At 38.1% G+C, this 20,328-nt stretch overlaps 1 protein-coding gene across 2 annotated transcripts in view; it reads left to right on the top strand.

Moving 5' to 3' along the window:
- AGMO (alkylglycerol monooxygenase) overlaps positions 1–20,328 on the top strand; it is a 380,825-nt gene that overhangs the window by 133,023 nt on the left and 227,474 nt on the right. The gene's annotated exons all lie outside the window — the stretch shown is intronic.

The raw sequence follows: 20,328 nt of genomic DNA, 5'->3' as shown, positions 1-20,328 counted from the left end.
CTCCCACAGAGTCCAACAGTCTGTTCTTTACATCTGTGTTTCTTTTGCTGTCTCACATATAGGGTCATCGTTACCATCTTTCTAAATTCCATATATATGCATTAATATACTGTATTGGTGTTTTTCTTTCTGACTTACTTCACTCTGTATAATAGGCTCCAGTTTCATCCACCTCATTAGAACTGATTCAAATGCATTCTTTTTAATAGCTGAGTAATATTCCATTGTGTATATGTACCACAGCTTTCTTATCCATTCATCTGCCGATGGACATCTAGATTGCTTCCATGTCCTGGCTATTGTAAACAGTGCTGTGATCAACATTGGGGTACACGTGTCTCTTTCAATTCTGGTTTCCTCAGTGAGTAGACCCAGCAGTGGGATTGCTGGGTTGTATGGCGGTTCTATTTCCAGTTTTTTAAGAAATCTCCACACTGTTCTCCATAGTGGCTATACTAGTTTGCATTCCCACCAACAGTGTATGAGGGTTCCTTTTTCTCCACACCCTCTCCAGCATTTATTGTTTGTAGAGACTTTTTGATAGCAGCTGTTCTGACTGACGTGAGATGGTACCTCATTGTGGTTTTGATTTGCATTTCTCTGATAATGAGTGATGTTGAGCATCTTTTCATGTGTTTGTTAGCCATTTGTATGTCTTCTTTGGAGAAATGTCTGTTTAGTTCTTTGGCCCATTTTTTGATTGGGTAGCTTATTTTTCTGGAATTGAGCTGCAGGAGTTGCTTGTGTATTTTTGAGATTAATTCTTTGTCAGTTGCTTCATTTGCTATTATTTTCTCCCATTCTGAAGGGTGTCTTTTCACCTTGCTTATAGTTTCCTTCACTGTGTAAAAGCTTTTAAGCTTAACTAGGTCCGATTTGTTTATTTTTGCTTTTATTTCCGTTACTCTGGGAGGTGGATCATAGCGAATCCTTCTATGATTTATGTCAGAGAGTGTTTTGCCTATGTTTTCCTCTAGCAGTTTTATAGTTTCTGGCCTTACATTTAGATCTTCAATCCATTTTGAGTTTATTTTTATGTATGGTGTTAGAAAGTGTTCTAGTTTCATTCTTTTACAAGTGGTTGACCAGTTTTCCCAGCACCACTTGTTAAAGAGATTGTCTTTTCTCCATTGTATATTCTTGCCTCCTTTGTCAAAGAGAAGGTGTCCATAAGCAGGTGGATTTATCTCTGGGATTTCTATTTTGTTCCACTGATTTATGTTTCTGTCTTTGTGCCATTACCATACTGTCTTGATGACTGTGGCTTTGCAGTATAGCCTGAAGTCAGGCAGGTTGATTCCTCCAGTTCCATTCTTCTTTCTCAAGATTGCTTTGGCTATTCGAGGTTTTTTGTAATTCCAAACAAATTGTGAAATTATTTGTTCTAATTCTCTGAAAAATACTGTTGGTAGCTTGATAGGGATTGCATTGAATCTATAGATTATTTTGGGTAGTATACTCATTTTCACTATATTGATTCTTCTGATCCATGAACATGGTATATTTCTTCATCTATTTGTGTCATCTTTGATTTCTTTCATCAGTGTTTTATAGTTTTCTATATATAGGTATTTTGTTTATCTAGGTAGATTAATTCCTAAGTATTTTTTTCTTTTCATTGCAATGGTGAATGGAATTGTTTCCTTAATTTCTCTTTCTGTTTTCTCTTTGTTAGTGTATAGGAATGCAAGGGATTTCTGTGTGTTAATTTTATATCATGCAACTTTACTGTATTCATTGATTAGCTCTAGTAATTTTCTGGTGGAGTCTTAAGGGTTTTCTATGTAGAGGATCATGTCATCTGCAAACAGTGAGAGTTTTACTTCTTCTTTTCCAATTTGGATTCCTTTTACTGCTTTTTCTGCTCTGATTGCTCTGGCCAAAACTTCCAAAACTGTGTTGAATAGTAGTGGTGAGAGTGGGCATCCTTGTCTTGTTCCTGACTTTAGGGGAAATGCTTTCAATTTTTCACCATTGAGGATAATGTTTGCTGTGGGTTTATCATATATGGCTTTTATTATGTTGAGGTATGTTCCTTCTATGCCTGCTTTCTGGAGGGTTTTTATCATAAATTTTGTCATATCATGGAATTTGTCAAAGGCTTTCTCTAGATCTATTGAGATAATCATATGATTTTTATCTTTCAATTTGTTAATGTGGTGTATCACATTGATTAATTTGTGAATATTGAAGAATCCTTGCATCCCTGGGATAAAGCTCACTTGGTCATGATGTATGATCTTTTTAGTATGTTGTTGGATTCTCTTTGCTAGGATTTTGTTAAGGATTTTTGCATCTATGTTCATCAGTGATATTGGCCTGTAGTTTTCTTTTTTTGTAGCATCTTTGTCTGGTTTTGTTATTAGGGTGATGGTGGCCTCAAAGAATAAGTTTGGCAGTTTACCTTCCTCTACAATTTTCTGGAAGAGTTTGAGTAGGATAGGTGTTAGCTCTTCTCTAAATTTTTGGTAGAATTCAGCTGTGAAGCCATCTGGTCCTGGGCTTTTGTTTGTTGGAAGATTTCTGGTTACGGTTTCAATTTCTGTGCTTGTGATGGGTCTGTTAAGATTTTCTATTTCTTCCTGGTTAAGTTTTGGAAAGTTATATTTTTCTAAGAATTTGTCCATTTCTTCCAAGTTGTCCATTTTATTGGCATATAGTTACTGATAGTAGTCTCTTATGATCCTTTGTATTTCTGTGTTGTCTGCTGTGATTTCTCCATTTTCATTTCTAATTTTGTTGATTTGATTCTTCTCCCTTTGTTTCTTGAGAGTCTGCCTAATGGTTTGTCTATTTTATTTATCTTCTCAAAGAACCAGCTTTTGGCTTTGTTGATTTTTGCTATGGTCTCTTTTGTTTCTTTTTCATTTATTTCTGCCCTAATTTTTGTGATTTCTTTCCTTCTACTAACCCTGGGGTTCTTCATTTCTTCCTTTTCTAGTTGCTTTAGGTGTAGAGTTAGGTTATTTATTTGATTTCTCTCCTGTTTCTTGAGGTAGGCTTGTATTACTATGAACCTTCCCTTAGCACTGCTTTTACTGAATCCCATAGGTTTTGGGTTGTTTTGTTTTCATTTTCATTTGTTTCTATGCATATTTTGATTTCTTTTTTGATTTCTTCTGTGATTTGTTGGTGATTCAGAAGTGTATTGTTTAGTCTCCATACGTATGCATTTTTAATAGTTTTTTTCCTGTAGTTGACATCTAATCTTACCGCATTGTGATCAGAAAAGATGCTTGAGCTGATTTCAGTTTTTTTTAATTTACCAACGCTAGATTCATGGCCAAGGATGTGATCTATCCTGGGGAAGGTTCCTTGTTTACTGTACTTGAGAAAAAGGTGAAATTTATTGTTTTAGGGTGAAATGTCCTATAGATACCAATTAGGTCTAACTGGTCCATTGTATCATTTAAAGTTTGTGTTTCCTTGCTAATTTTCTGTTTAGTTGATCTATCCATAGGTGTGAGTGGGGTATTAAAGTCTCCCACTATTATTGTGTTACTGTTAATTTCCCCTTTCATATTTGTTAGCGTTTGCTTTATATATTGCGGTGCTCTTATGTTGGGTGCAATATGTTTATAATTGTTATATCTTCTTCTTGGATTGATCCTTTGATCATTATGTAGTGTCCTTCTTAGTCTCTTTTCATGGCCTTTATTTCAATCTATTTTATCTGATATGAGTATTGCTACTCTTGCTTTCTTTTAGTCTCCATTTGCATGAAATATCTTTTTCCAGCCCTTCACTTTCAGTCTGTATGTGTCCCTAGGTTTGAGGTGGGTCTCTTGTAGACAGCATATATAGGGGTCTTGTTTTTTTTTCTAATCAACCAACCTTTGTCTTTTGGTTGGGGCATTCAACCCATTTACATTTAAGGTAATTATTGATAATTATGATCCCATTGCCATTTACTTTGTTGTTTTGGGTTCGAGTTTATAAACCTTTTCTGTGTTTCCTGTCTAAAGACGATCCTTTAGCATTTGTTGAAAAGCTGGTTTGGTGGTGCTGAATTCTCTCAGCTTTCTCTTGTCTGTAAAGCTTTTGATTTCTCCTTCATATTTGAATGAGATCCTTGCTGGGTACAGTAATCTGGGTTGTAGGTTTTTCTCTTTCATCACTCTAAGTATGTCCTGCCATTCCTTTCTGGCTTGAAGAGTTTCTACTGAAAGATCAGCTGTTATCGTTATGGGAATCCCCTTGTGTGTTATTTGTTGTTTTTCCCTTGCTGCTTTTAATATTTGTTCTTTGTGTTTGATCTTCGTTAATTTGATTAATATGTGTCTTGGGGTGTTTTGCCTTGGGTTTATCCTGTTTGGGACTCTCTGGGTTTCTTGGACTTGGGTGGCTATTTCCTTCCACATTTTAGGGAAGTTTTCAACTATTATCTCCTCAAGTATTTTCTCATGGCCTTTTTTTTTTTTGTCTTCTTCTTCTGGGACTCCTATGATTCAAATGTTGGGGCATTTAACATTGTCCCAGAGGTCTCTGAAGTTGTCCTCCATGCTATTTTAAATCAGCTGTTATTCTAAAGTAACCAGCCTTCCCAGATGGCTCAGTGGTAAAGAACCTGCAAGCCAATGCAGGAGAGCTAAGAGAAATGGGTTCGATCCCTGGGTCAAGAAGATCCCCTGGAGGAAGTCATGGTAACCCACACTCCAGTATTCCTGCCTAGAGAATCCCAAGGACAGAGGAACCTGGAGGGCTACAGTCCACAGGGTTGCTAAGAGTCAGATACCAATGAAGTGACTTCACCTGTGCTGGTGCTAAAGTAACCATGTTTCCATTCTTGATGCCTCAATCCATCACTCACTGTTACCTTTCCAATATGCCTGCTCAGAACAAACTTTATAGCTGTTAGAAAGGAACATCATAGAGTCTTTATCACAGGCAGAGCTGGTCTAAACCTGATCCAACCTGTCTTTCTGATCTCATCTTCATCCCTCCCCCATTGTCACTCCATGTCCAGCTGAACAATCAGTTTTCAATTCTCTAAATCTATTGTGACATAATGCCTGGTATTTTATTGAACATGCATGTATCTCTGCCTAGAAAGTTATTTTTGCTTTACCTTTGATTATTATCTCCTTCAAGATTCAATTCCTTTCTGCATAGCTTTCCCCAGGTCGCTTCTTTTTGTCCTGTATGCTTGTGCTTAGTCATTCAGTCATGTCCAACTCTTTGTGACCCCATGGACTTTAGCTTGCTAGGCTCCTCTACCCATGGGATTCTCCAGGCAAGAATACTGGAGTGGGTTAGCCATGCTCACCTCCAGGGGATCTTCCCAACCCAGGGATCAAACCCAGTTCTCCCTGCCTGCATTGCAGGCAGATGCTTTACTGTCTCTTTACCACTGGAGTGGGTAGCCTATCCCTTCTCCAGGGAAGTGTCCTGGCCCAGGAATCTAACTGAGGTCTCCTGCATTGCAGGCAGATTCTTTACCAACTGAGCTACCAGCCTTGTATATCTCTATTGTAAATACTTATCATTTGCATTGTTGAATTTCACGCCAGCATATACACTTTAAAGGAAATGAATCTACTTCTATTTTTTCCCTTTTATTATACTAGCATATTTAAAGTACCCAGTGCAGTCAGTGCTTAATAAATGCACATAACATGAATGAAGAAAATGAAAGTTTCATAGTTGTCAAAATGAAAAGGCCATAGTGTGAAGTAATTTAAGCCTGTCATTCATTTAAATGTTTTTGTTATAATAAATAGATTCTCAAAAACTTAGTATAGGGTAAGTAAGTTATTTATTTTTTGGAATAAAAGATATTTTAACATATTTACATAACATATGAAACTATTGAATGGGAAGTAGTAAGCTACCCACATTTCAGTAAGCTGAGTATTTCTTTTAAAAGCTTAGTAAAAATGATAAACACTTAATTTGAATGACTGGGTTATGTAATTTCTTTTTAGGTTCTGTAGTATCTCTCATAGGTACTTGTTTTTAGATTAGTATTATCAATATTATAAGAATTAGTTAAATATGTTTAGAACACATTCAATTCAGTTCAGTTCAGTCACTCAGTCGTGTCTGACTCTTTACGACCCCATGAATTGCAGCATGCCAGGTCTCCCTGTCCATCACCAACTCCTGGAGTTTACCCAAACTCATGTCCATCGAGTCGGTGATGCCATCCAGCCATTTCATCTTCTGTTGTCCCCTTCTCCTCCTGTCCCCAATCCTTCCCAGCATTAGGGTCTTTTCCAATGAGTCAGCTCTTTGCATGAGGTGGCCAAAGTATTGGAGTTTCAGCTTCAACATCAGTCCCTCCAATGAACACCCAGGACTGATCTCCTTTAGGAGCACATTAAAAAATCTAAAAAGAAGTAAATTTTAACCAGCATCAAAGGAAAGACATATAGTTATGCCATCAATTTGTGAAAACTGTTGTAAGTTAGAGAATATGCTAATGTGTGATATTATTTTTGAGCATAGTAATTACAAAATAAATATTAATTTCATTTAGAAAACAGAAGAGAGCAATTCACTAGGAAGAAAGAGGTCTGGGTCCAAGCCTTAGATAAATTACTAGCTAGATTTGCCACCCCGAACCAATTAAGTAATGTTTGAATCTCAGTGATTTTGTACATGAAATTAGGCAATTAATATTCGCTCTGCCTCCTCATGTTGTTATTTGAGGATCACCTTTAACAATGAGTGTGTAAATTCTTTGAACTATATCAAGTATGATTCACATGTATAATATTGTTTTTATATTACACATAAAACTGCAGAGAAACATTTTACAAAATGTCAGATCTTTTTATTACAATGTACTCCCTGCCAAACTACATAAGCAAAGACTATTTTTCAATATGGGGGGAGTTGGAGTTCTGTAAAGATAAATGTGAAAAAATAGACGCAAGAAACTAACAACTTTGATGTAATGCAGTCAAATTCACTGGGGATAAAATTCTCATAACTCTTATGTCATGGAGGGAAAGCATGCCTTGAGCCCCCCATGAAGTGAAACAACAAAACCTCTCTCAAGACCTTGCCTCAGAACTCCATGGTCTTCCTTCACCACCTTCAACCTCCACTCAAAGACAGCTACTAAAGCAAAATTTGTGTCCAGACATTAAATAAATGAAGCCCTCTACCAGTTTGTGTCTTTCATATCCTTGAGTATAGCATAGATCAGCAAAATGGAACTATTTTGCTGTTTACTTACTTGCTTTGAAATTGGGTAAGAAAAATTTCCCTTGATGTTTGATACTTTTCTTTACAATAGTCATTTGTAGTCCTTATAATGAAGGATAAATAAGGGGGTCATAGTGAAGTGTACATGTGTGCTCAGTCGCTCAGTTATGTCTGACTCTTTTTAATGCCATGGAGGGTAGCCTGCCAGGCTCCTCTGTCCATGGGATTTCCCAGGCAAGAATACTGGAGTGGGATGTCAGTTCTTCTCCAGGGGAACTTCCTGGCCAGGTCTCCTGCATTGCAAGTGGATTCTTTATAGTCTGAGCTGCCAGGGAAGCCTCTATCATAGTGAGGTACTCTACATAAAACTGCATCAACTTATTGGCACTTTAGAAAAACAGGTGAAAGTGGATAAAATACTCAATTCCCTTTACATGTTGTTGTTTTGAGAAGTGCATCCACTCATGCTTTTTTTTTTTTTTTGCCTATACACTTTTGACTGGTAGAAGTCTTCATGGTGGCAGAGGTTGGGGATATGAAGAGAAGTAAGATATGAACTTGTATTCTTAAGGTGATTATTTTTTCCTTTGAAGGATTGAAGCAACCCTACAACCATGGCAATACAAGTTGTTGAGACTATAGAAAGTTATATCTGCTCTGAGAACCATGGAGGGCCAAGGGAAGCATGGCAGAACAGTAGAGGCTTGAGCCCAATCTATAAGAAGGATAAAAATTTTGCCATGAATATGGTTGTAAGTGGAACATTATGTGGAAGGAGAATGTCCATGAAAGCACAAAATTATTGGGGCCTTCCAGGTGGTACTAATGGTAGAGAACCTGCCTGCCAATACAGTAGACATAAGAGACTGAGGTTCAATCCCTGGGTTGGGAAAATCCCCTGGAGGAGGGCATGGCGACCCATTCCAGAGGAGCCTGGTGGGCTATAGTCCATGGGATTGCAGAGAGTCAAACACAACTGAAGTGACTTAGCACATAAATGATAAATTTAGGGGATGGCAAATTTAGGGGATATGTGTACAATATATGGTATGTACATATGCATACAATATATGGTACACATATTATTTTCTTAGAACTACCTTAAGAAAGAAGCCAAAGCTCTGTGACTTGGAACAACTAAAATGCATTGTCTCATAGTTCTGGAGGCTAGAAACTGAAAGTCAAAATATCAACAAGGTTGTTTCCTTCTGGTGGTTAGCTGGCAGCTTTTGGTATTCTTTGGATGGTAGATGTTATCACTCTAATCTCTACCTTCCTCTTCACATGGAATTCTTCCTCTCTTCATGTCCATATCCAAATCTCCCTTTGTAAGAGACATAACTCAACCCTTCACAGCATGATTATGGTGAGAATATAGGAACTATAAAAAGCTGGAATGAGGAAAGGGGGAAATGGCTAAGAGCAGAGAAATGAGAAAAGAAAGTTGGGCCTACGTATCTTAAGATAAAGAATTTTTTCCTGTTTTATTTTTATTAATTAATTAATTTTAATTGGAGGATAATTACTTTACACTATTGTGATGGGTTTTGCCATACATCAGTATGAATTGGCCATAGGAATACATACATCACTTCCATCCTCAACTCCCTCCCCCCCCACCCCATCCCTCCAGGTTGTCACAGAGCTCTGGCTTTGGGTGCCCTGCTCCAGACATCAAACTTGCACTAGTTATCTATTTTACATATGGTAATGTATATGTTTCAATGCTATTCTCTCAAAGCATCCCACCCTCTGTTTCTCCCAGAGTCCAAAAGTCTGTTCTTTGCATGTGTCTTCTTTGCTGCCCTGCATATGGGATCATCAGCACCATCTTTCTAGATTCTATATATACCTGTTAATATATGGTATTTGTCTTTCTCTTTCTGACTTACTTCGCTTGAGTCACTTCTAATGAGGTGGATGAATCTAGAGCCTATTATACAGAATGAAGAAAGTCAGAAAGATAAAGACTTTCTAAGTAGAAACACTTGGAAAATTGTTAAAGAGACTGTGGAAAAATCTTAAAGAGATGGGAATACCAGACCACCTGACCTGTCTCTTGAGAAACCTGTATGCAGGTCAGGAAGCAACAGTTAGAACTGGACATGGAACAACAGACTGGTTCCAAATAGGAAAAGGAGTATGTCAAGGCTGTATATTGTCACCCTGCTTATTTAACTTATATGCAGATTACATCATGAGAAACGCTGGGCTGGAGGAAGCACAAGCTGGAATCAAGATTGCTGGGAGAAATATCAATAACCTCAGATATGCAGATGACACCACCCTTATGGCAGAAAGTGAAGAAGAACTAAAGAGCCTCTTGATAAAAGTGAAAGAGGAGAGTGAGAAAGTTGGCTTAAAGCTCAATATTCAGAAAACTAAGATCATGGCATCTGGTCCCATCACTTCATGGCAAATAGATGGGGAAACAGTGTCAGACTTTATTTTTGGGGGTCCAGAATCATTGTAGTTGGTGATTGCAGCCTTGAAATTAAAAGATGTTTACTCCTTGGAAGGAAAGTTATGACCAGCCTAGACAGCATATTAAAAAGAAGAGACATTACTTTGCCAACAAAGATCCATCTAGTCAAGGCTATGGTTTTTCCAGTAGTCATGTATGGATGTTAGAGTTGGACTATAAAGAAAGCTGAGTGCCAAAGAATTGATGCTTTTGAACTGTGGTGTTGGAGAAGACTCTTGAGAGTCCCTTAGACTGCAAGGATATCCAACCAGTCCATCCTAAATGAAATAAGTCCTGATTATTCATTGGAAGGACTGATGCTGAAGCTGAAACTCCAATTCTTTGGCCACCTGATGTGAAGAACTGACTCATTTGAAAAGACCCTGATGCTGGGAAAGATTGAAGGCAGGAGGAGAAGGGGATGACAGAGGATGAGATGATTGGATGGCATTACCAACTCAATGGACAGGAGTTTGAGTAAACTCTGGGAGTTGGTGATGGACAGGGAGGCCTGGCATGCTGCAGTCCATGAGGTTGCAAAGAGTCGGACATGACTGAGCAAATGAACTGAACTGAACTGAACTGAAGTACAAACACAAGCACATACTCTCAGCATATGCTTCCTACTACATCTAATCTAAGATGCTTAATTCCAAGGACTCTGGCAAGGACTTCAAAGGCTTCCCTGTTGGCCCAGGTGGTAAAGAACCTGCCTGCAACACAGGAGACTTAGGTTCAATCCCTGGGTCAGGAAGATCTCTTGGAGAAAGGAATGGCAACCCACTCCAGTATTCTTACCTGAAGAATACCATGGACTGAGGAACCTGGTGGTCTATAGTCCATGGAGTCCCAAAGAGTTGGACATGGTTGAGTGACTAACACCTACACCCTGGCAAGCACAGGCTACCTTGTTCTGTTACATCTGCCTGTAGGTCCTCTAGCCTTGCTTGAATGTGGTCACCCTACGTCACCCCTATCCTCAGCTTGTCAAGCACCATGGAGTCCTCCAGTCCCAGCTGGGAGCTTGTTATCCCTCCATGAATGGCTTCCAGATACAGATGAGCTGTCATTGATGTTTGCCAAGGTATAAACATGAGCCTTCCCCTACCTGGGAGAAGCCTTTCTAGAATTCTGCAGTGTTCTCAAGATCTCATCTCTGCTGTTGCCTCTTTTTTTTTTTTGATCAGCCAATATATGAATTTAAAACTTCACAGAGAAATGAGAGTTTTTCTGGTTTTCCCTCTTTTTTCTTCTGCTCAGATATTTTAATTAAGATTTGTGAATTCACAAGTACATATACATTTTAACCTCCAGTTTTGTAGAAAATGTTCACCTCTCTTCAAGAGATCTGACCCTTAGACAGAGCTTCTCTGGTGGTTCAGTGGTAAAGAATCCACCTTCCAATGCAGGAGATGTGGGTTCGATCCCTGGGCCAGAAAGATCCCCTGGTGAAGGAAATGGCAACCCACTCCAGTATTCTTGCCTGGGAAATCCCACAGGCAGAGGAGCCTGGTGGACTACAATCCATGGGGTCACAAAAAAAGTCAGACACAACTTAGCTACTAAAATAACAATGACAACAATCCCTAGGTTGGTGACTTTGCTTCTACTTTGTTCCTCTCTTGAACTTTGTCTTATCAACATCTCTTGGCATTTATTCTTCTTCCTCTCAACTGACTCTTTCTGAATACATCATAAATATCCTCACGTTTCTCACATTAAAATATACACACACAAACACACACACACCTCTGCATACACACATACACTTATGCATACATACATACCTACACACACACACACCTATACATGCACGTGCACCATACATACACACACACCTATACACTCACACACACCTCTACACACACACACCTCTATACGTACACACACACCTATACACACACACGCACCTATACACACACACCATACATACATGTACACACTCCTCCCTCATCCATATCTTATATTCAAGAAATACTTCTAGCTCTTTTCTTCCTTGTTCTCAGAGAAAAAGAGAAGTAAATCAAACCTACCTGTACTTCATCACTCTCATTGAATGACTCTTAAACCTACTGAGGTTTGGATTCTAGGCCTACTGCTCCACTGATCCATGGCTGCAAATCCAAGGTAATTTTTTAGTTTAATTGATATTTGTAGGACATATTTGCTTACTCAACAGCTTTCTTTGAATATTCCTCAAGCTCTTCAACACAATATCCCCTAGGTTGAAATTTATAAATCTAGTTTTCCTCCTGTACACCATCTTGATGAAATATCATTCTTCACACAAGCCAGAAATCTGGGTGTCATCTGATTCTCCTCTGCTTCTCTCATCTCCTATGTTTAAATAGTTACCAAATCCATAGATCTCTTGCATGTATTCTGCTTCTCCATCCCTACAGCTACTGCTGTGGTTGAATGTATATGATTTTTCCCTGGGTTATAGAAATAGGATTTCATGCCATTTTAAAATTTCTTACAAGCTTAAAAAACCACGTACATTAACTACTCTCTCCTGGTCTAGGATAAATTCAGTCTCCTTATAATCACATTAAAAGACTCCCTCTCTGGTTTAACCAGTGTCTGTTGCTGTTGCTGGTTGTTCATTCGCTAAGTTGAGTCTGACTATTTGGACCCCATGGACTACAGCACTCCACACTCCCCTGTCCTTCACTGTCTCCAAGAGTTTGCTCAGATTCATGTGCATTCGGTCAGTGATGCTTTATAACCATCTCCTTGTCTGCTTCCTCTTTCTCCTCTTGACTTCAGTCTTTCCCAGCATGAGGATCTTTTCCAATGAGTTGGCTTTTCACATCTGGTGGACAGAATATCGGAGCTTCAGCTTCAGCATCAGTCCTTCCAGTGAATATTCAGCGTTGATATCCTTTAGGATTGTCTGGTTTGATCTCCTTGCTGTCCAAGGGACTCTCAAGAGTCTTCTCCAGCACCACAATTTGAAAGCATCAATTCTTGGGCACTCAGCTCTCTTTATGGTCCAACTCTCACATCCATACATGACTACTGGAAAAACCATCATTTTGACTACATGCACCTTTGTTGGTAAAGTGATATCTCTGCTTTTTAATACTCTGTCAAGGTTTGTGATAACTATCCTTAAAAGGAACAAGTGTCTTTTAATTTCCTGACTGCAGTCACCATCCACAATGATTTTGGAGTCAAAGGAAATAAAATCTGTTACTGCTTCCATTTTTTCCCCTTCAGTTTGCCATGAAGCAATGGCACTGGATGCCATGATCTTAGTTTTTGAATGTTGAGTTTTAAGCCAGCGTTTTCACTCTACTCTTTCACCCTCATCAAAAGGCTCTTTAGTTCCTCTTTGCTTTCTGCCATAAGGGTGATGTCATCTGCATATCTGAGGTTGTTGATATTTCTCCCAGCAATCTTGATTCCAGCTTGTGATTCATGCAGCCTGGCATTCCACATGGTGTACTCTTCATAAAAGTTCATAAACCGTGTGACAATATACAGCATTATACTACTCCTTTCCCAATTTTGAACCAGTGTGTGGTTCCCTGTCTGATTCTAACTGTTGCTTCTAGACCTGAATATAGGTTTCTCAGAAAACAGGTCAGGTGGCCTGATATTCCTATTTCTTTAAGAATTTTCCATAGTCTGTTGTGATGCACAGGGTCAAAGGCTTTAGCATAGTCAGTGAGGCAAAATAGATATTTTTCTGGAATCTCCTTGCCTTTTCTATGATCCAGCTAATGTTGGCAATTTGATCTCTGGTTTCTCTGCCTTTTCTAAACCCACTTTGTACATCTAGAATTTCTCAGTTCACATACTACTGAAGCCTAGCTTGAAGAATTTTGAGCATAACCTTACAAGCATGTGAAATGAGTGCAACTGTATGGTAGTTTGAACATTCTTTGACATTGAGTTTCTTTGGATTGGAATGAAAACTGACCTTTTACAGCCCTGTGCCCACTGCTGAGTTTTCCAAGTTTGCTGGTATGCTGAGTGCAGTACTTTCACAGCATCATCTTTTAGGATTTGAAATAGCACAGCTGGATTTCCATTATCTCCACTAGCTTTGTTGGTAGTAATTCTTCATCAGACCCACTTGACCTCACACTCCAAGATGTCAGGTTCTAGTTGAGTGACCAAACCATTGTGGTTATCCCAATTATTAAGACCTTTCTTGTATAGTATTTCTATCTATTCTTGCCACCTCTTATTAACCTCTTCTGATTCTTTTAAGTCCTTTCTCTTTTTATCCTTTATCATGCCCATCCTTGCTTGAAATAGTCCCTTGAACTTGGCAATTTTTTGGAGAGATCTCTAGTCGTTTCCATTCTATTTTTTTCCTCTATATCTTTGCATTGTTCATTTGAGAAGGCCTTCTTATCTCTCTTTACTCTTCTGTGGAACTCTGCATTCAATTGGGTAGATCTTTCCCTTTCTCCCTTTTCTTTTGTTTCTCTTCTTTCCTCAGCTATTTGAAAATCCTCCTCAGACAATCCCACGGCCTTCTTGCATTTCCTTTTCTTTGGGATGGTTTTGGTCACTGCCTCCTGTATTATGAAACTTCATCCATAGTTCTTCAGGCACTCTGTGTAGACCTAAGCCCTTGAATCTATTCATCACCTCCACTGAATAGTCATCAGGGATTTGATTTAGGTCATACCTGAATGGTCTAGTGGTTTTCCATAGTTTCTTTAACTTAAGCTTCAATTTTGCAATAAGGAGCTGATGGTCTGAGTCACTGTCAGCTCCAGGTCTTTTTTTTTCTGACTGTATAGAGTTTCTCCTTTACAATTGCAAAGAATATAATCAATCTGATTTTGGTATTGACTATCTGTTAATGTTCATGTGTAGAGTCATCTCCTGTGTTGTTGGAAAAGGATGTTTGCTATGATCAGTGTTCTCTTCACAAAACTCTGTTAGCCTTTCAGTTCAGTTCAGTTGCTCAGTCGTGTCCAATTTTTGCAACCCCATGGACTGCAGCACACCAGTCTTCCCTGTCCATCACCAACTCCTGGAGCTTGCTCAAACTCACGTCCATCAATAAGTGATGCTATCCAACCATCTCATCTCATACAGATTTTTTCTTTAGAAATCACATATTTCCCCATGCACACAAGCCCACACTTTATTGTAGTCCTATCAAGGGAGTTCACAGAATCCTTGAGACTCCATGGTTCCATCCAATCTCTTGCTGCATTCTCCCAACAACTTCAGCAATGCCAGAATACTTATGGTCCCCCCTCAGGGCCATGTTGTTTCTTCCTCATGATGTTCCTCACATCATCCATGCCTGCCCCATTTACTTGATGAACAGAATAAAACCCACTCATCTCACCACTGCTGTAAGGTCACCCCAAGACTTATTGTCATTATCTCCTCACATTTACAGATTTGTGTCATTTCTTTCCTTTATAACCCCATTATATATGGTATTTATAAAAGGATAAGAAAAATAACCTAAGCTGGGCTTCCCTGGTGGTTCAGATGGAACAGAACCTGCCTGCAATGTGGGAGATCCATGTTCAATCCCTGGATGGGAAGATGCCCTGGAGAAGGGAATGGCTACTCACTCTAGTATTGTTGCCTGGAGAATTCCATGGATAGAGGAGCTTGGCGGGCTACAGGCCATAGGGTTTGGAAAGAGCTGGACATGATTGAGCAACTTTCATTTTCACTTTCAATAGTGTAATTCAAGGCTAAAGAGTCTTGGAGTCTGAATAACATGGGTTTGAATGCATGGCTGAAATGGATATATTTGGAAAACAGTATCATATCATCTGGCCTAGGTACTGAGAGTTTAAGTTTGAGGAAGAATAAATTTCTTCTGACAAATTAGTACCATCTGAAGCTTTCTGATGATAGTGGCATTTAAACTGATTTTAAAAACTGTATAGGATTTGGAAATAGAATAGATAAGAAGAATTCTCAGAACTGGATGTCATTTAGTAAGTTGTTCTCAGTATTAGAAACTGCAACTTAAATGTATCATTAGTCTCTTTTTACAGTATTATATTAATCACAAGAAATTAATTTTAATATTTTTCATGTGATTTATTCCCTGACATGTAATTTTATTTCTTATTAGAAATTTCATTTTTTGGAATTCAGTCTGAGTTCATTTTTGTAATTGTCAGTTCATCATTATATTTACTGATTTGTAGGATTTGAGACATTGTTTCATAAGGTTTTTAATTGAAGTATAGTTGATTTATAATATTTCTGGTATACAGCATAGTGATTCAGTTAAATATATTTTCAGTTAAATATATTGTTGTTCAGTTGCTCAGTCGTGTCTGACTCTTTGTGACCCAATAGACTGCAGCATGCCAGGCTTCCCTGTCCTTCACCATCTCCTGGAGCTTGCTCAGACTCATGTACATAGAGTCCAGCCATCCAACCATCTCGTCCCTTGTCATCCCCTTCTCCTGCCATCAGTCTTTCACAGCATCAGGGTCTTTTCTAATAAGTCAGCTGTTTGCATCAAGTGATCAAAGTGTTGGAGCTTCAACTTCAACATCAGTCCTTCCAATGAATAGTCAGAATCGATTTCATTTAGGATGGACTGGTTTGATCTCCTTGCATTCCAAGGGACTCTCAAGAGTCTTCTCCAACACCACAGTTCAAATGCATCACTTCTTTGGCACTCAGCCTTCTTTATGGTCCAACTCTCACATCCATACATGACTACTTGAAAAACCATAGCCTTGACTATACGGACTTTTGTTGGCAAAGTAATGTCACTGCTTTTTAATATGCTGTCTAGGTTTGTTATAGCTTTTCTTCCAAGGAGCAAGTGTCTTTTAATTTGGATAAAATGATTCAGTTACATATATATATATATATATATATATATATGTATAAGTATATGAATACATTTATAAAATATATTAATGTTTATAAAATAGATTTATAAATAAATGAAAAATTTATTCATGTCCTCCTCCATTATAGGTTATTATAAGATATAATCTATCTTATAGGGAACTGAACTATAAATTCTTGTGCTATAGTAGATCCTTGTTGTTTATCTAGTTTATGTATAGTAATGCTGCTGCTGCTAAGTCACTTCAGTTGTGTCCGACTCTGTGCGACCCCATAGACGGCAGCCCACCAGGCTCCCCCGTCCCTGGGATTCTCCAGGCAAGAACACTGGAGTGGGTTGCCATTTCCTTCTCCAGTGCATGAAAGTGAAAAGTGAAAGTGAAATCTCTCAGTCGTGTCCAACTCTTAGCGACCCCATGGACTGCAGCCTACCAGGCTCCTCTGTCCATGGGATTTTCCAGGCAAGAGTACTGGAGTGGGCTTCCATTGCCTTCTCCAATGTATAGTAATATGAATCTGTTAATCCCAAATTTCTAATTTATCCCAACCCCCTCCTTTTTTTTTCCCTTGTGTGCCTGTGCTAAGTCCCTTCAGTCGTGTCTGACTCTATGTGACCCTGTGGACCATAGCCTACCAGGCTCCTCTGTCCTTCAGATTCTCTAGTCAAAAGTACTGGAGTGGGTTGCCATGCCCTCCTCCAGGTAATCTTCCTGACCCAGGGATCGAACCTGCATCTCTTATATCTCCTGCATTGACAGGCAGATTCTTCACTTCTGGCACCAATTCTTCACCTCTAGCACCCTCTTTCCCCTTAGATAGCCATAAATTTGCTTTCTATGCCTGGGAGTCTATTTCTGTTTTATAAATTATTTTTATCATAGTTTAATTTCACATATAAGTGATGTCATATGATATCTGTCTTTCTCTGACTTACTTCCCTTAGCGTTATAATGTCTAGATCCATGCATGTTGAACCACTGGCATTATTTACTTTTTTTTGAATGGCTGAGTAATATATTCTGACAGAATGTGGTCCACTGAAGAAGGTAATGGCAAACCACTTCAGTATTCTTGCCTTGAGAACCCCATGAACAGTATGAAAATGCAAAAAGATAGGACACTGAAAGATGAACTCCCCAGGTCTATAGGTGCCCAATATGCTACCAGAGATCAGTGGGGAAATAACTTCAGAGAGAATGAAGGGATGGAGCCAAAGCAAAAACAACACCCGGTTGTGGATGGGACTGGTGACAGAAGCAAGGTTCGATGCTGTAAAGAGCAATATTGCATAGGAACCTGGAATGTTAGGTCCATGAATCAAGGCAAATTGGAAGTGGTCAAACAGGAGATGGCAAGACTGAACATCAACATTCTAGGAATCAGTGAACTAAGATGGACTGGAATGGGTGAATTTAAATCAGATGACCATTGTATCTGCTACTATGAATGGCTGTCTGAGGAGGCCTTACAAATAGCTGTGAAAAGAAGAGAAGCGGAAAGCAAAGGAGAAAAGGAAAGATATACCCATTTGAATGCAGAGTTCCAAAGAATAGCAAGGAGAGATAAGAAAGCCTTCCTCAGAGATCAATGCAAAGAAATAGAGGAAAACAACAGAATGGGAAAGACTAGAGATCTTTTCGAGAAAATTAGAGGAACATTTCATGAAAGATAGGCTCAATAAAGAACAGAAATGGTATGGACCTAACAGAAGCAGAAGATATTAAGAAGAGGTGGCAAGAATACACACAAGAACTGTACAAAAAAGATCTTCATGATGCAGATAATCATGATGGTGTGATCACTTACCTAGAGCAAGACATCCTGGAATGTGAAATCAAGTGGGCCTTAGAAAGCATTACTACAAACAAAGCTAGTGGAGGTGATGGAATTCCAGTTGAGCTATTTCAAATCGTGAAAGATGATGCTATGAAAGTGCCGCTTTCAATATGTCAGCAAATATGGAGAACTCAGCAGTGGCCACAGGACTGGAAAAGAGCAGTTTTCATTCCCACCAAGAGTAATACCCACCAAGAGTAATTTTCCACATCCTTTCCAGCAGTTATTATATTTGGAGTTTTTGTTGTTGTTGTTTATGATGGCCATTCTGACTGGTGTGAGGTAATACCTCACTGTATTTTTCATTTGTGTTTCTGTAATAATTAGCAATGTTGAGCATCTTTTCATGTGCCTATTTGCCATCTGTCTATCTTCTTTGGAGAAATCTCTGTTTCTGCTCATTTTTTTTTATTGGATTGTTTGCTTTTTGATATTAGGATGTATTAGCTCTTTGTATATTTTTGAAATTAAGCCCTTGTCAGTTGCATTCTTTGCAAATATTTTCTCCCATCCCATATGTTGTGTTTTTTTTTATGGTTTCCTTTGTTCTGCAGAAGCTTTTTATATTTAATTAGGTCCCATTTGTTTATTTTTACTTTTGTTTCCATTGCTTTAGGTGATGGTTCCAAAAAAAGAAGATTGCTACAATTTATGTCAAAGAGTGTTCTATCTGTGTTTTACTCTATGTATTTTATCATATCCCATCCTACATTAGGTTGTTAATCTATTTTGAGATTATTTTTGTATATGGTATTGGAAAATGTTCTGATTTTATTCCTTTACATATATCTGTCCAGTTTTCCCAGGACCACTTATTGAAGAGACAGTTTTTTCTCCATTACATATTCCATCTTCCTTAGTCATAGATTAATTGACCATGAATGTGTGGGTTTATTTCTGGACTTTCTATTCTGTTCCATTGATCTATGTGTCTGGCTTTGTGTCAGTACCATACTGTTTTGAGTATTGTAGTTTTGTAGTATAGTCTCAAGTCAAGGACAGTTATTCCTCCAGTTTCATTCTTCTTTCTGAAGCTTGTTTTGGCTATTTTGGGTCTTTTGTGTTTCCATGCAAATTTAATTTTTTTTTTCTCTTTGTTCCAGTTCTGAGAAAAATACCATTGGTGATTTGATAGAGATTACAATGACTCTGCATATTGCCTTCAATAATATGTGCATTTTAGAATATTGATTCTTCCAACTTAAGAGCATGGTTCAACAAATACATGTTTAGGAAATCTAATCTTAGGGAAAATTCCTTAAGGAAATGTTCTTTGGGTTCACAGACTTGTGGTTTGTACTAGCACAATAAAGACTCTGAGAAGTCCTATGGCAAAGAAACTTCACTTGCCTAACTCATCTCTTCACAATTTTTCTGATGATAGAACACCCTTTCCCATAATAACTGTTGTTATCTCAAAGGACTATTTTTTCACACTTTAAGGAATGATAATGAACTTTAAATGTACATCTTGAATGCACTGTCTTTCCAAATAGAACTATTTAGTAAGCATCCCAGATAATCTTGTTCTACATTTTCATTTACATCTCAAACTTTCTAAGATATTCCTTAGCTTATTAAACAAAATAGTTAAATTATAGGTCATGCATGTTTTTCAAATATTTTTAAGCCTAATGTAAGAGAACTATTTTAATATATTAGTATAATCAAATCAAAATACTAGAAATCTTTTGGAACTAAAAAGATGGCTAGATTTCAAATGGTCTTCTCTTTCACCATTCATTTGAACTGGAAACTGAAGCCTAGAGAAGTTTAAGAAATTCGTAAATATTACAGAGTGATTCTGTAGTGGAATGAAGGCTTAAAAGGGAATGTCTTGAATAAGAGCCCAGTGTTCTTTTGTTGCTCACTAATCTAATCCAATGCTTAATAATGAATTTATAAATAATGAAATTGACCCTGTTGTGATGACAGTTAAGATTTTTCATGACTTAAAGTTTGAAACAAAAACTAGAAGAGTTTACATAAATGTCTGATTTCAAATATATCATCATTACTAAACATTGTTGAAATAATATTTGGTCTAATTGAGAACAAAAGCTTTA

The sequence above is a fragment of the Giraffa tippelskirchi genome, chromosome 10, assembly GCF_054371585.1.
Source record: "Giraffa tippelskirchi isolate mGirTip1 chromosome 10, T2T-mGirTip1v1.2.pri, whole genome shotgun sequence".
NCBI lineage: Eukaryota > Metazoa > Chordata > Mammalia > Artiodactyla > Giraffidae > Giraffa > Giraffa tippelskirchi.
Note: the sequence above shows the minus strand (reverse complement) of the source record. Positions and strands in the feature narration are given on the sequence as shown.